The following is a 14,258-nucleotide window of genomic DNA, read 5'->3' as shown; positions in this document are numbered from 1 at the left end:
GAAATCATTGCCAGTGGGGACGTGTTTCTCCTGTGTTAGCCTTTGGCACTCAGTACATGCATAAAGAGGAGAAATATGGTGATTTAGGAGCCTTATTTTGTCAAGACAGGAGGGAGACCAGATAATCCTCCCACCATCCCAAGACCGAATGGATCCAGTTATGCCAAATATTTAAGTATGTGATATTCCAGAACAGCCTCTCACCGGTCTGGAGGAATCTCAGCTTTGTGAAGTCTGCTCTATGGAAACACTTGCTGCTATCCCCCATCAGAAACCTTTCTAGCAGCAGACTCTTAGGGTAGAAGCGAGAGAAACAAGGTCAGTCATTAGCATGCCACGGTATGCGCTCAGCCTTTGCTGTTCCACAGCCAGCTCCCAGACAGGCTGCTCCCCTCTGCGGGGAGAATCAGTCCGATTTCAGCACATCACAGGCTCAGCTGATAGTCACTTACAGGAAACAAAGTGCTGCCTTTGAGTGTACATTACTCTAACGCACTCCCAGCTGCCTCTGGTTTTGATCTTGAATGGCAAGGCTAAAGATGTGTCTGGAAGAGTCGCTAGTCCATGAGAGAAGGGAACATCTCTAACCCTGAACACAGAGAGACTAACAATCCACCCCTGCCCCCCCAGTGCTGGGGCAGAGAGGCTTTGATGAGCACTTCGGCGATGCTGTAGGAAGAGGCTGCAATATAATGTTAAGTAATGAGGTGGCTGCACAGCAAAAGAAAAATAAAGTAAAAATCATTTCCATTCAAAGCAGATTCCAATGAAGGAGTAAACAGCTGTGTGACCGGAGCCAGGCTGCAGTGAACTCTGTGAGGAATTGGAGAGGGCAATGAGCTTCAAGGACTTGAGAAATACAAATCCTAGCCACGAGGCTGGGGCAACAAAAAAAAGCTCAGCAGCTGGGGAGTCCTTGGGTGAAGATGGGAAATCCTCTTCAAAGAAAGGCTTTTCCCACCCAGATCCTGGCAAGCCATGAGCAGTTACGCTTTGCTTATCTAAGGTCTCTTCCTGGCCAGCCAGCTGCAGATTTCACTCTTAGAATGGCTGGAGAGTTTCCAAACTCATTCAAAACGTGCTTTTTCCTCTGATGACGACTAAGATCTCAACAGATTGCATTTGTGGCTTGTAGAAGTGTGCCCTCAGGCATCCCAATCTGCTATCCAATGGGCCCTTGACTTCATAGAGCCACACAAGGGGCACCCATGGCCAGCAAGTCCCCACCTGAGAGCTTCCATGGAGGTGTGCTGCTGTTTACCACCAGGTCCTGAAAAGGAAAAAAAGTCTCCTTCTCCTCCTGTGCTACCATAGCTGTTCACTTTGTCTAGTAGGTAATAATACGAGAGAAGAGCAACTGGCACTTTACCCATGGATTTCTTTTCCCAGAAATGGCACAGAGGCTTTCCACAGCATCAGGTAGGCTTCTGAATGGCACTTGATGGAAATTCCAGGCGCTTGGCTTTGCCCCAGATCACTGGGAAGGTCAGAGCTTGCAACAAACCATATGCTCAGTCTTGGCTTTCCGTCACGCTGCCAAGAAGTGTCTGCAAGGAATAAAGCCCGAAGGAACGTTAACTGATCGCCACTGAAACAGAGCCTTTCCTTGGCTTTCACCTAATTAACTATCAAGAGGCAGTGACGGAAGGCCCCGCATTGCCAATAAAGAATGTAGGGTTGGTAATTAATTAGCAGCCTATTGGGATCCTAGCACCTCTCGCCTACAGTGAGCTCTATAGATTGATACAAAGGGAATTTAATGGAAACACAGCAGTTTTCCCGTTATGGCCTTAAGCAAAACAGAACTAGTTTTTGAAGGAACCTCATTTACAGTCCTCTCACATAACTGATGCTTAGCACCTAACCCTACAGGTAAGGGATTGTATTGGAAAGGAACCTGCCTGCAGAATACTGGAATAAGAGAGAAAACCCCTCAAGTAATTTGGTGAGCTATGTTCACCACTCTCCAAGAATAAGAAAACAGCAAGAGCAGAAGTCACATCAAGGCAATCCAGGGCATCCTTAAAGGACGCTCAGAAGACATGATGAGAAGCAGCTGACAAAAGTCAACAGAGGATCCTGGAATGAGACTGCCTGGTCTCATGACCAGGTTACTGGTTGACTGGTTACGGAGGATCTGACCCACACATGGTAACCACGTAACTTATATTTAATCTGCACATCTTTCAGGCATGCATCCCATGTCATCCCCACACACAAACCCAAATCAGAGTCAGATCTGTGATGTGCATCCTCCTGTGCAGCCCATTTTATTGCCAGCTCTAAATGTAGTCCTCTTTAAAGATACTGCTCCAGGTCCCCTGCCCAAGCTTGCAGCTGCTCTCTTCCTAACAAGCTCTCTGGCTCATTAACCTTTCATTTTGCTACTCTTGTTCAAAGATGAGGTGTTCCATGCTTGCTCTGGTGTCTATCAGCAAGTTACAGTATCCTCCTGACACCACCAACTGCCTGTTGGTCTCTCTCACAAGTGGGCTCCATGCTGGGAAGCTCCACACAGCCTTCAGACTCCTGTGATATTCCCAAAAAACCTTGTCTTTTCCTGTCCAGCAGACATCACTCCTCTTTGTGGGCTCTCTTTTTTCCACATACATATAGCTGTCAGTTCCATGAAAACGTCAGCTTAATGCTCAGTAAGCATCAAGAAACAGATCAAGTGGTATGAATCATTTGGAATGAGAAAAAAGAACAGAAGAATCTATGATTCATCCACACCTTGGATACTTTGTGCACTTGTGGTCCCTTCATCTCAAAGGGGATATCAGAACTGAAACAGATTCTGAAAAGAGCACAACAGATGGTCAAAAACACAGAGCATAATTAAAAGCACAATTACTGCAGGCACCATGAAGTAGGCTCAGACTCGTTAGCGTGTACGAGGAAAAGCTTTGGGGGAAAAAGTAGGGCTGTGAAGTCATTACTGGTCTGAAGGGGCATCAACTCTTCATCTTCTGAGAGCAAAAAGGAAGTGGGACCAGCCCCAAGCATCCTGCCTTCCTTAATACCAGGGAGACCATCCTATCTCAGTGCTTTTGAAGCTGGTCTTTGCTTTGGATGAGACAGAGGACCAACTGTATTTACCTCTAGTATCTCTCATTACCCTCAGGGAAATATCCTCCCTCTTCTTTTTTGTATCAAGGAGAAAAAAAAACGAACAACAAAAACACCATCCCAGCAGTCTCAGAAGTAGATTTACTACATTAATGCTGAAGGTCTTTCCTTGTCTCTCCCCATCTGCCATCTTTCATTCATTATGAAGGAATCAGCCCCCCATGTTCTATCAGATCATAGCACCGGTCCACCCACCAGATTTTCAAGGAAGTCATGCTTTTCTTTATTCATACTTTTAGATGGGAAGGACACCCACAGAGCTGCTTACTTGTCTTCTTCAAAATCTTCTTTCGCTATGATTTCTGCAGGAAGCTTGACAGCCATTAGCACAGCACCAAGATCACAGTCAGAATCACTTCACAGCTCCCTGTTCACCTCCACCAGTTTCACACTTCAGTGGGGAGCTCTCTGGGACAGGCCCCCTCCTTTTATGTTGTGATTGCACAGTTCCAGAGCACCTGAAGCTTTGTTCTAACCACCCATGCTACATGAAGTCTGGAGGTTCTGCCCCAGGAGCTCCAGAACCTCCTCACTGCAACCAGCAACAGCCTTCAGTCCTAGAATCCAAGTGCTCACCCCACAGCAGCCAGACTGTGGCCCCAGCCTAGAGATGTCTTGCCCCAAAATCTGGTTCAGAACATGATTCTGTATCTACTCAGCAATGTAAAACAGAAGCAAACACGTTGTCAATGAAATGCCTCTGCTAGGCAGGTTCACTAGTTCCTGGGCATCTTTTTCTTCACCACCCTGCTGCAGGTTCTGCAGCTCCCATAAAAGCCCCTGGTCATCTCATCTCATCTTCCTTTCACCAGCTGGTCCAGGAATTCAGTGGTCTAGGATGACCCCAGATCCCAAGGGCCTTAAAAGAACAAGTCCTCTTAGGCCCAAATCAGGAAAGACTCTCCTCCTTTGGGCATAAGCTCTAAGTAAGAGAAAGGTTTGGGTTAAGATGGAACCCAGACCTAGAAATATATGCATTGCTTGCCCTACCCTCCCAAAAGCTGATCTGTTTGGATGGATACTGTCAAATTAAGTGAGATGGATTCTGGCCTCCTATTTCGTGGGCACAGAAAAGGGCAAAGATTTTGGAAAAGATTTTCCACTCAGCTACTGAGCACCCAGCTCCAGGATAGGCGCTGCGCAGTCATTTTTCACAGTGAATGTGGTTAAGAGCTGGACAGGAGCCTAGAGAGGCAGAGGAATACATAAACAGAGATATATTTACAAATCTGGCTGGATGAGGCCCAGACCAACTGGACCTAGCTTTGAAGTTTTCTGTGCTTTGAGCAAGGGCCTGGACTGAAAACTCCATGGGGTTCCTTTCACACAGCATTATCTTGTGACTGTAGGACTCTATGGCCTTCAAACAGCAGGCATAATACCATTGCTTAGTAAAAGCTTCTCTTCTCCAGACAGAGCACAACACAGAGCTCAGCTCTCCTCAGCTCCTCAGCAGGAGATACCCACAGAGCAGAAGTACCTGGCTCTGTCCCTTAGATGGGTGTCCTTTCGATGCAGGTGAACAGTGCCTGCCTTGACAGCATTGCCAGATAAGCCAGAAGGAGAGGGCGCCCATGGAAAAGTCATCTGAAGGAAAACTGAAGTGTGGGAGTGAAATGCTGATTGGGTTGCATTTGCATTTCAGTAAAAATGCACTGACATCAATGTCTGGCTCTAAAAAAGCATTCCAATTTTGAAAGTAGTTCGTAAGAGCCTTGGTAAAGGAGAGTTCTTGGCAGAGGGTGCTGTCTGCAAGAGAAACACCAGTTCCCACTGACAGATACTCAGAGGATGAGAAATAGCTCTCCTGTACACACAGAAACACCTCAGGATTGGCCTCCAATAGGAGAGATTTTACATCCTCATCTGGAGATCATCATGGAAAATAAGTATTTTAGAAAGCCACTTTATAGCTCTGAACATCAAAATAAATAAATGTACAGCATCTCAGAAGTTCTAGAGATGAAGAGGCACAGACTTTTGATGGGATTCCAACTAATTTCACTACGCATACAAAATCTGGCTTTAACTCTTCCTGTGCTATCAGTCTTAAGATTTCTACCTTCAAGCAGATTTGGCCGAGTGCAGCAATCGACAGCACTCACTGCAGCCAGGACATACTTGGGCCCTTTCGCAGTGCAGCAGTTGGACAGACAGGACTGAGCTGCAAGGATGTGGGTAGGAGAAGGTGCTTTCTGCTGCTTACCTTCAAGAATGCAGCAAATGTTTTGGGAGTATTTTCTGAACTGAGATCACCTGAAGATGCTTGGACGTTTCTGACAAGCACCCTGAGACTGTGCAGCAGTGTGGTGGAGGATACTTCTGCTAGTGGGAAACTCAGTCGTGAAGTCCTTGTTCGGGGTTATACGTCCCCAGAGCAGCATGAAGTTAGGGAGGAGCAAACAGAGCCACGAGGGGAAACATCAGAGACTTCCCTTGGAAGAATCCCCTTCATGGAGAAGGGCTCAAGCAATCGTAGGCTTTTCTAGATTACACCTTCCAAATTCCCAGGATCAGCCAGAATGGGGCTGGGTTGTTATTTCCCCAGCACTCTACCTCTAGAAACCAAGCCTTCTAATACCTGCACACACACACAAGGGTTGAGCACTGGACATGTCCTTGTTTTTTACATACATAATAAATAGGTGTGCTTGCAGCCCAGAGAATGCCCTGCTGCGCTGTTCAGCAGCTGGCTGGTATCCTTTTAAATAATCAGTGGGTTCTCTAATGGTACTCCCTGCCTTCTGTTCTTGCAAGCAGCCAGCTAGAAGTGCTTATTTGCAGTCAGGCCCTGCACGATGATAATAGATGATAAACATAATTATTTGGGGTCCTGATTGCCTGTGCTTTCTTCATTCTGTTGCTGATGTGCAAAACAGTCTCAATGTTTTCAGTTTTATGGGCAGAAATTTTGACGATACAGACTTCATCCTAAAGGAAGAACTGCACGTTCAGGGAAACAAACTGTTCAAGGCAACGAGCCGTTCACTGCACTGAGCTGCAGCTGTGGCAGACTTCTGCTTTTGAAACACCAAGTCTTTAAGATGCACCTGAACACTCTGCAAAGCCAAGGTCAGAGTGTGATGGGAAGTGAGTTTCATTATTCAGCTGTAAAACCAACAGACAGGAAAACATTAGCAATGAACCAGTTAGACTGACTTCTGCTCATAGCAGTGCTGTCACGTAGATATCACAGAACTCAGGATTTCAGGAAGCTGAATAACATTAAGTCTCCCAAAGCAGCAAAATGTTCCATTAGATCTATCAGTTGAGTGTGTGAAGCTGTGGGGTTGGGGAACACTTTGCTACATCGGTCAGGAGCTGAGTGCCTTCAGATCTGGAGCAGCAGATGCCTCAGATCAAAATCCAGAATGCGGATCTCTTACTTCTGTTTTAAAACAAAACTGGAATCCGATGCAGCAGTAGTGCTGTGCACAGAGGCTCTGCTCCAACCCACAAGCCCATGTGCCCAAATCTGCACAGCCACATTCAAACATGGGTGCATGGAGCCATGAGAGACATGCAAACACACACTGTGACACTTAGCAGGATGTGCATAGGAGAAAAAAGGGATGACAAGCCTATTGCCCTGCTGTAGTCTTCTGTCGTCTTCTCTCTATTGTCATATGGATCTTTCTGTAGACCCGGGCTGCGAACTCCCTTTTAAATCATCCATTCCACATGGTGAGAGATGGAACTGGTAAGGTCAGAACAGCCTGAACAGCAACAATCTTTCCTGCCAACTCAGGAGAAAGTGGGCTACTGGGAGAAGGCTAAGAGGCAGCAGGAACAGTAGGGCTGGCAGAGATGATACTCACACCAAGTAGCCCTGCTTTTCTCTAAGCTAACCCCATCATGACCCAGCTCCTAAGACAGGCAGTGTCTGGGACACGGTAATGCAGAAAACAAGTAGCTCTCTAAGTTTTATTATTAAATAAAGACATCAATCCAGCTATCATGAGGCGTTGAAGCCAATGTAGCCAAGTTAAGGATAGGAGAGATGAGGAAAGCCTTAGAGAGAACAGGTAACAAGAGATGTGTTTATCGCAGAGGAGACAGAATGCTTCTAACACAAGCAGGCTGTACACCACAAACATTCCTCGTGGCCTGGTAGGGCTGTACAGAGATATTTACACATACAGGCAGGGAGACGCCGATCCCTGGCTGATGAACAATCAACTTTTATTCTCTCCAGACCAGCAAAGCCAGGATTTTAGTAAACACGTAACACCAGAAATGTGCCTGTGGATTGGATAGAGCGGAGCCTTGGCTCTCCTTGCCAAATAACAAAGCCATTCTCCTGTGGGTGGTTTCACAGCGAGGCTTCTGTGGGGAGGAAGTGTTTCTAGTGGTCAAGGCAGGGAACGGGGGTTCAGCAGACCTGGCTCCCATCCGTGGCTCTAGGCACATCAGGGAAACTGCAGCAACGTGCACTCTTGCAGGAGTCACTGCTACCCTCTGTTCACCTCTCCTTGTTCAGGCACAAATTGCTCCTCGGAGGAACAAAGTGACATAGATTTTCCCCCACCTGATCCCACTACCTGACCTTGCAGAGTTATTGCAGAGTCTGTGTGATTGATGCCTGCAAGCTGTCAGAGCTGTTTGGATGACAATCTGTCTGGAAGGTATTGGAAGACGTGCACACGTGAGCAAGAGACATGCAACCCACACACTCTACTTCCCTCCGTGCTCGCAAGCCTCCATCCAGATTTGCTCCTTCCACCACTCACACATTTAAATATTCACAAGATGGGCCTGCAGAAAACCTGTGTTATAAAGCAAAGTAACCAATGCTAGCTGAACAGATGCCCTTACAAATATCCAACCCACTTCTTTGGTTGCACAGACTTTGCATTTTACTTACAAAATCAAGTGAATGCAAAGACAGACTGAAAGCCTATCACAGAATTGAATCGCAGAATCACAGAATTGTAGGGGTTGGAAGGGACCTCTAAAGATCATCGAGACCAACCCCCTGCCAAAGCAGGTTCCCTACACCAGGTCGCACAGGTAGGCGTCCAGGCGAGACTTGAATATCTCCAGAGAAGGAGACTCCACAACCTCCCTGGGCAGCCTGTTCCAGTGCTCCGTCACCTCACCTTGAAGAAGTTCTTGTGCACATTGGTGCGAAACTTCCTATGCTGCAGCTGATGTCTGTTTCCCCTCGTCCTGTCTCCACGTACCACTGAAAAGAGACTGGCCTCACCGCTATGGCCGCCACATCTCAGATATTTATAAACCTGGATCAGGTTCCCTCTCAGTCTTCTTTTCTCAAGGCTAAACAGACCCAGTTCACTCAGCCTTTCTTCATAGGGGAGATGCTCCAGGCCCTTCACCATCTTTGTGGCCCTCTGCTGGACTCTTTCCAAGAGATCCCTGTCTTTTGAACTGGGGAGCCCAGAACTGGACACAGTACTCCAGATGAGGCCTTACCAGGGCAGAGTAGAGGGGGAGGATCACCTCCCTCGACCTGCTGGACACGCTCTTCTTAATGCACCCCAGAATGCCGTTGGCCTTTTTGGCCACGAGGGCACACTGCTGGCTCATGGCCAACCTGTCGTCCACCAGGACGCCCAGGTCCCTCTCTGCAGAGCTCCTCTCCAGCAGCTCATCCCCCAGCCTGTATTGGTGCATGCAATTATTCCTCCCTAGGTGTAAGACCCGACACTTGCTTTTGTTGAACCTCATCCGGTTTCTTACTGCCCAGCTCTCCAGCCTGTCCAGGTCTCGCTGAATGGCAGCACAGCCTTCAGGCGCGTCAGCCAATCCTCCCAACTTCGTATCATCAGCAAACTTGCTGAGGGTGGCCACTATCCCCTCATCAAGGTCATTGATGAAGATGTTGAACAAGACCGGACCCAGCACAGACCCCTGGGGGACACCACTGGTTACAGGTCTCCAGCCAGACTCTGCACCACCAACGACGACCCTCTTCACTCTGCCAGTCAGCCAGTTCTCAACCCACCTCACGTCCACTCGTCTATCTCACACTTCCTCAGCTTTGTTATAAGGATGTCGTGGGAGACAGTATCAAAGGCCTTTCTAAAATCAAGGTAGATTACATCTACCGCTCTTCCCCCATCCACCCAGCATGTGACAGCATCATAGAAGGCCACCAAGTTGGTTGAGCACAACCTCCCCTTGGTGAACCCATGCTGACTACTCCTGATAACCTCCTTTTCTCCCAGTTGTCTGGAGATGGTATCCAGCACAAGCTGTTCCATCACCTTTCCAGGGACAGAGGTGAGGCTAACAGGCCTATAATTACCCGGATCTTCCTTCTTGCCCTTTTTGAAGACCGGAGTGACATTGCTATCCTCCAGTCTTCAGGGACCTCCCCTGTTGTCCAAGACCTCTCAAAAATGATGGAGAGCGGTTCGGCAATGACCTCCGCCAGCTCTCTCAGCACACGTGGATGCACCCCATCAGGTCCCATGGACTTGTGGACTTTAGTACTGCCTAGGTGCTCACGCACGTCCTCTTTCCTGACTAAAGGGAAGTCTCCCATTCCCCAGACCCTCTCCCTAACCTCCAGGGTGTGGGATTCCTGCGGGAGAGCCTTTTCACTGAAGACAGAAGTAAAGAAGGCATTCAGTATCTCTGCCTTCTCAGCATCCCCCGTTACGAAACCCCCCCCCTCACTTAGTAAGGGGCCCACATTCTCTCTAGTTTTCCTTTTGCTGTTGTCTATGGCAGATCCAACCCAGCCCTACCCATTTCTGCTGGGCTGGCACCAGTGCCCTTTGCATTGTCCATTTGTTTCAGTCACAGATGTCATTAACATGCTGCTTACTCCCTCTTCCAGCTCACTGATGAAGACACCGAAGGACCTAACCCTAATCCCTGTGGCACACCTCCAGATAAGCACCTCCTAGAAGAGTTCCCATCAACATCATAGTGATGAAGGACTGTTGTCTTGAGGTGTGCATAGCTATTAGAGCTAATGACTTCACCTGATATAGTTTATTTTGTGGTGAATACCATGGGGAGAACCTACCAACCTCACCAACAGTAAAGTTTACTTTACTTGTACAGTAAAAAATGAAAGAAGGAACAGCACATGGTCACCCAGGATGGCTCTGTGTTTAGTAGGCACACCAAGTTCATCTGCTTATAGTGTTTTATCCCACTTCTCTTTCTACTTTCTGTCTCAGTTTTATCTGCACACTGTTAATTTTTTTAAACATTCTCTCACCTTGTTGGCTGCATTTCAAGAATAGGTGGCATGAGTCAACTGCAGTGGACTAGCATAAAATGTTGTAAGATACTTCCCTCAAGTGGAAGGAATAAAAATCACTCAGCTGTGTGTCACAGACTGTAGTATACCTCAGGTAGCAGAAAGAAAATGAGAGGTGGACACCTACATGAGGTAGAATCTGCCAACTTGCTTGAAAGGTGTTAGGAGCATATAAAAATATCAATGATACTGCAAAAAAGTCCCAACCAACGTCCCTGCTCCACAAATGTCAGCGCATTTAAGAACTCACCTGGACATCCTTTGTAAGAGATAACCTGTCAAGTTACTACGAGAACAGATAATGTATATCCATCACCAGGTTTCGAAAATGGCTTGAATGCTCGCTGAGCTGAAGTGTTCTAAGAGCTCCCACATAACATTCCAGCATAAATGGAAGTGGCTGCTTAGAAGCAGCCTGAGGGAAGACATACCTGAGTCCTGTATAACAGGGCTTCTGCATCTATTAGGGCCTGCAGCAGGGCTGCAAGGGACAGACAGGATCGGAGGAACCAGATACAGACTGCAGTCTGCTGGTGGAGCTGGTGTGGGTGGTATCTGTACTCACCCTATGGCTGATGTCTGATCTCATCACCACTGCTTGCCTCAAAGCAGGCGACGAAACACAAACAAAGAATTCAGATCTCGCTGTAGTTCTACTGTTACAAAGATAGCAACTCAGCTCCAGTCTCTTCTGCATGCACTGAACAGGAGAGCATTTCATCTCCTGCAAATAAAAAAAGATAAGAGGAGCCTAGCACAAGGCAGGATTTGTCTCTGTAACTGATCAGTTCAACAAAAGGAAACACAAACCATTTATTAGTGAAAATGAATTGTGCCATCAAGGGAGATGTCTGCAATTATTTCTTTTAAATATCATGTTTCATTAACTGGAAAATATATAATTAATAAACTTGCCCCCTCATTTCTGTTAAGTTTCACTGCAAGGACCTTATTACTGAAATAAATCTTTCTAGCAGTGTGTGTTGACAGAACAGAGGAAGGTGCACGCCTCTGTGTGTGTGATAATTTCCTTATGTGAAACTGAATTACTAGGGAGGAATAATCGCCTTTCTTCACAGCTAAGACTGTAGATATACCCCACTCTGAGACCAGTTGTTTAAACTCATGCCTCTTGGAAGCAGGCAAGAAGAGACTGCTTTGGCTGGCAGATGACTTGATCCAAAAGACATCAAGCAGATGCAAGCTCTTCTTTCACTGGCAAGTATGGAGATACAAAAAATAAAATTTATTTTTTGATTCACAGTCCATTAAAAAGGTCTCCTGACTATCTAGCTGTTCAGAAAGACCTCGGTGGTTGGGCTGATATCCAGACTCTTTTATAAGCCCCACATTCATCCACCTCACAACGCTGCACTAGACCTGCACAACTGAGATCTTTTTTTTTCCACATACATCAGAACTGTTATGATTTGGGGATGTTTGGTGATGGCTGTAAACGATACCAATTAGAAACACTTCAAAAATGTTGCTGAAATTTGACTCCAAGCATAAAATTCCCCTCAGATTTTGTCTCCACTTGTGATCTTTCCCTCAAGTTAGTTGATTGCCAGTTCACCGAGGGTAATTAAAATATTTCCAAAGGCTGTTCTGGGCAATTCTTTTTTGCCTTGCTGCAGGCTACAAATGTTCATGGTTTGCCCTAGGCTGATGTTCATTCCTGCCTGATTTGGCACAAGCACCAGTGCATGCCAAACAAGGAGGAAAGCCTGCCTCCATCACAACTCTCCTTCCCAGGGTAGGTGGCAGAGGGACCAAGAGAGCAGTGGCAGGAGGAAGAACAACACAAACACTCACTGGATAGATGGCGATGCAAATTCTGGGTAGCGAGGAGAAGAGGGCTGTGTGTATTTTAATAAAGCCCTATGATCTCACTGCTTTTGAGATGTCTGGATGCCCTCAGCAAAGTCAATGGGTTCTAGAGACAAGGGAAAACAAAAGCTCTGTGGGTTGTGTGCTGGGAAATGCACAACCCCTAACTTGGTGCAGGTCAGACCTCAAGAAACAATATTAGACAACCTTACCTTGCGACTGCGCTGAATCTAAATAGAGAAGCCCATTCTCCACATCATTTTAACCAGCGTTTGTGAATGTTAAAACAGCCAACCAATTTGATTACACAGAAATTTTTGAGTCAGCAAATTATCTAGTTAAATGATGCATATAGAATTGGTAATTCAACAGCAACAGGAATCTTTTAAAATTTCTTACCATCTAAAGGCAATAACCCCGTAAAAAGATGAAAGGAGAAGGGCCGAAGGTATTGCCCTTGTAGAAGAAATCATATTTCAGGTACCACCTACAATGTAACCTTTATGCATCTACACAAATAGTGCAGGTTGAGTTCGGGTTTAGAACTAGTGGAATGGAAGCTCTGAAAACATTACGTGACATATTACATATCACAATTATTTGCCCTGGTTGTGCACTAGGGGAGGGGATTGTGTGTCAGCTCATCTCCATCAACGTGCCTCTCTGCATAAACACTGTACAAAAGTATGACTTTACTTTTGTAGACAAAAGCATGACGATACCATGCAACATGCACACTCCCATCCCTCGACAGCTGAGAGCCCCTTTGTGCAGACACTGATTTTTGCATTCCACAGCACCTCTGCTGGGTAAGACCAGGAACACTGGAGAACGAAGATGGAAAACTTAAGCAACTTCACTCTCCAGCTCTTGGGCTGCACAAAGGGGAGGGAGCAGGGAGGCAAAGCATCTGGCTTCACTGCTTCTCTAACAGCCTGGCAGGAAGGCTGCTGTCAATTCCACCTTCTGCCTTGTTGGAAGAAAGTAGAAGTGACAAGAGGCCCTCCAGGCAAGCAGCCAGAAACCAGAAATTGAATTGAGCTACCTCCCAAAACTGGACTTTTTTGGAGACCCTTTCCCTGAAATTGTTTTGCCTTTAAAAAAAAAAAAAAAATTCTTCGCAGTTCAGGGCCAATTAATCATCCCTGGTCTCCTGGCTCTCCTTTCCTCCAAAAGCATGATTTGCACAAAAAGATTTCCATTTTCTGGGCCGCTCTACAGCCAGCCTCGCCCACAGTAAATACATACACACATAAATATGCACTCACACGCACGCACAAACATTGTTATTTATAGATAGAGGCACTGCCACAGATAAATACACGGGTGCGTTCCCCTCCTATATAACACATGAGAGAGAAGCAATACTGCAGCTGAATTCACTCTACACTCGTTGATTAGGAAACAGAGTGTGGGACATACGGTCTATCTCTAGGGCTTAGACCAACTGGTTATTGGCTGGTGCTGTTTTTCTCTAACAAGCCCCTGGATATATCACTGTGGCTGCAGAGAAATGTAGCTGAAAGAGCCTTTCACTGTCAGCAGCAATCTGTCACTTCATGTATCTTACCCTATCTCTTCCAGCACAAAAGCTTCGGAGCTGCAAGTCAGTTAGGAGAAAGGTCATTCTGCAGGTAGGCTCTGGTGTTTTTCTTTATTTCTGGGAACGTGTGGCCAGCTTGAGGCACTGTCTGGATGCTTCGGCATGTGTTTCAGCTTCACATATTCCTGGCTATAATTTAAGACAAGAGAGCATTTCCATTACAAACCCCATTTTTCCCATGGATTTATTTCCCCTCTATTTGGCTTCACTTTGGGGTGGACCTTCCCCGAATATATTTACAGGCAGGGAGAAACTATTTTTCTTGTGCAATGTTTAAATCCAGCTCAGCTCCTTCTGGTTGTAAGAAATTACATATGCACACAAACACTCTCGAGCACATACAAAAAGCTTATACAAACATATGCCCGCAGAGAGATCTGTTACAAAAAAGACAAGCCAATGCAAATAAGCTCAATTTTAGAGGTGAATTAATTTGACTGACTTTATTATCCTAAATTA

The 14,258-nt window shown here is 46.3% G+C and overlaps 1 protein-coding gene across 24 annotated transcripts in view; it reads right to left on the bottom strand.

Moving 5' to 3' along the window:
- Nucleotides 1–14,258, bottom strand: part of LOC109369572 (uncharacterized) — a 95,091-nt gene that overhangs the window by 41,879 nt on the left and 38,954 nt on the right. For 18 of the 24 annotated variants that reach the window (XR_014885767.1, XR_014885773.1, XR_004161011.2 and 15 more), the window contains 3 exons: nucleotides 13,767–13,928; nucleotides 10,932–11,090; nucleotides 205–1,547 (listed from right to left, as the gene is read on the bottom strand). The exons of 1 other annotated variant lie outside the window; for it this stretch is intronic. The gene's annotated coding sequence lies outside the window, so the exon portion shown is untranslated. The remainder of the gene's footprint in view (nucleotides 1–204; nucleotides 1,548–10,931; nucleotides 11,091–13,766; nucleotides 13,929–14,258) is intronic. 5 more of the 24 variants (XR_014885768.1, XR_014885770.1, XR_014885772.1 and 2 more) reach the window with 3 other exon arrangements.

The sequence above is a fragment of the Meleagris gallopavo genome, chromosome 12 (genome assembly GCF_905368555.1).
Source record: "Meleagris gallopavo chromosome 12, MGAL_WU_HG_1.1, whole genome shotgun sequence".
Taxonomy (NCBI): Eukaryota; Metazoa; Chordata; class Aves; order Galliformes; family Phasianidae; genus Meleagris; species Meleagris gallopavo.
The sequence above is the reverse complement of the archived record's forward strand: the minus strand, read 5'-3'. Positions and strand labels throughout refer to the sequence as shown.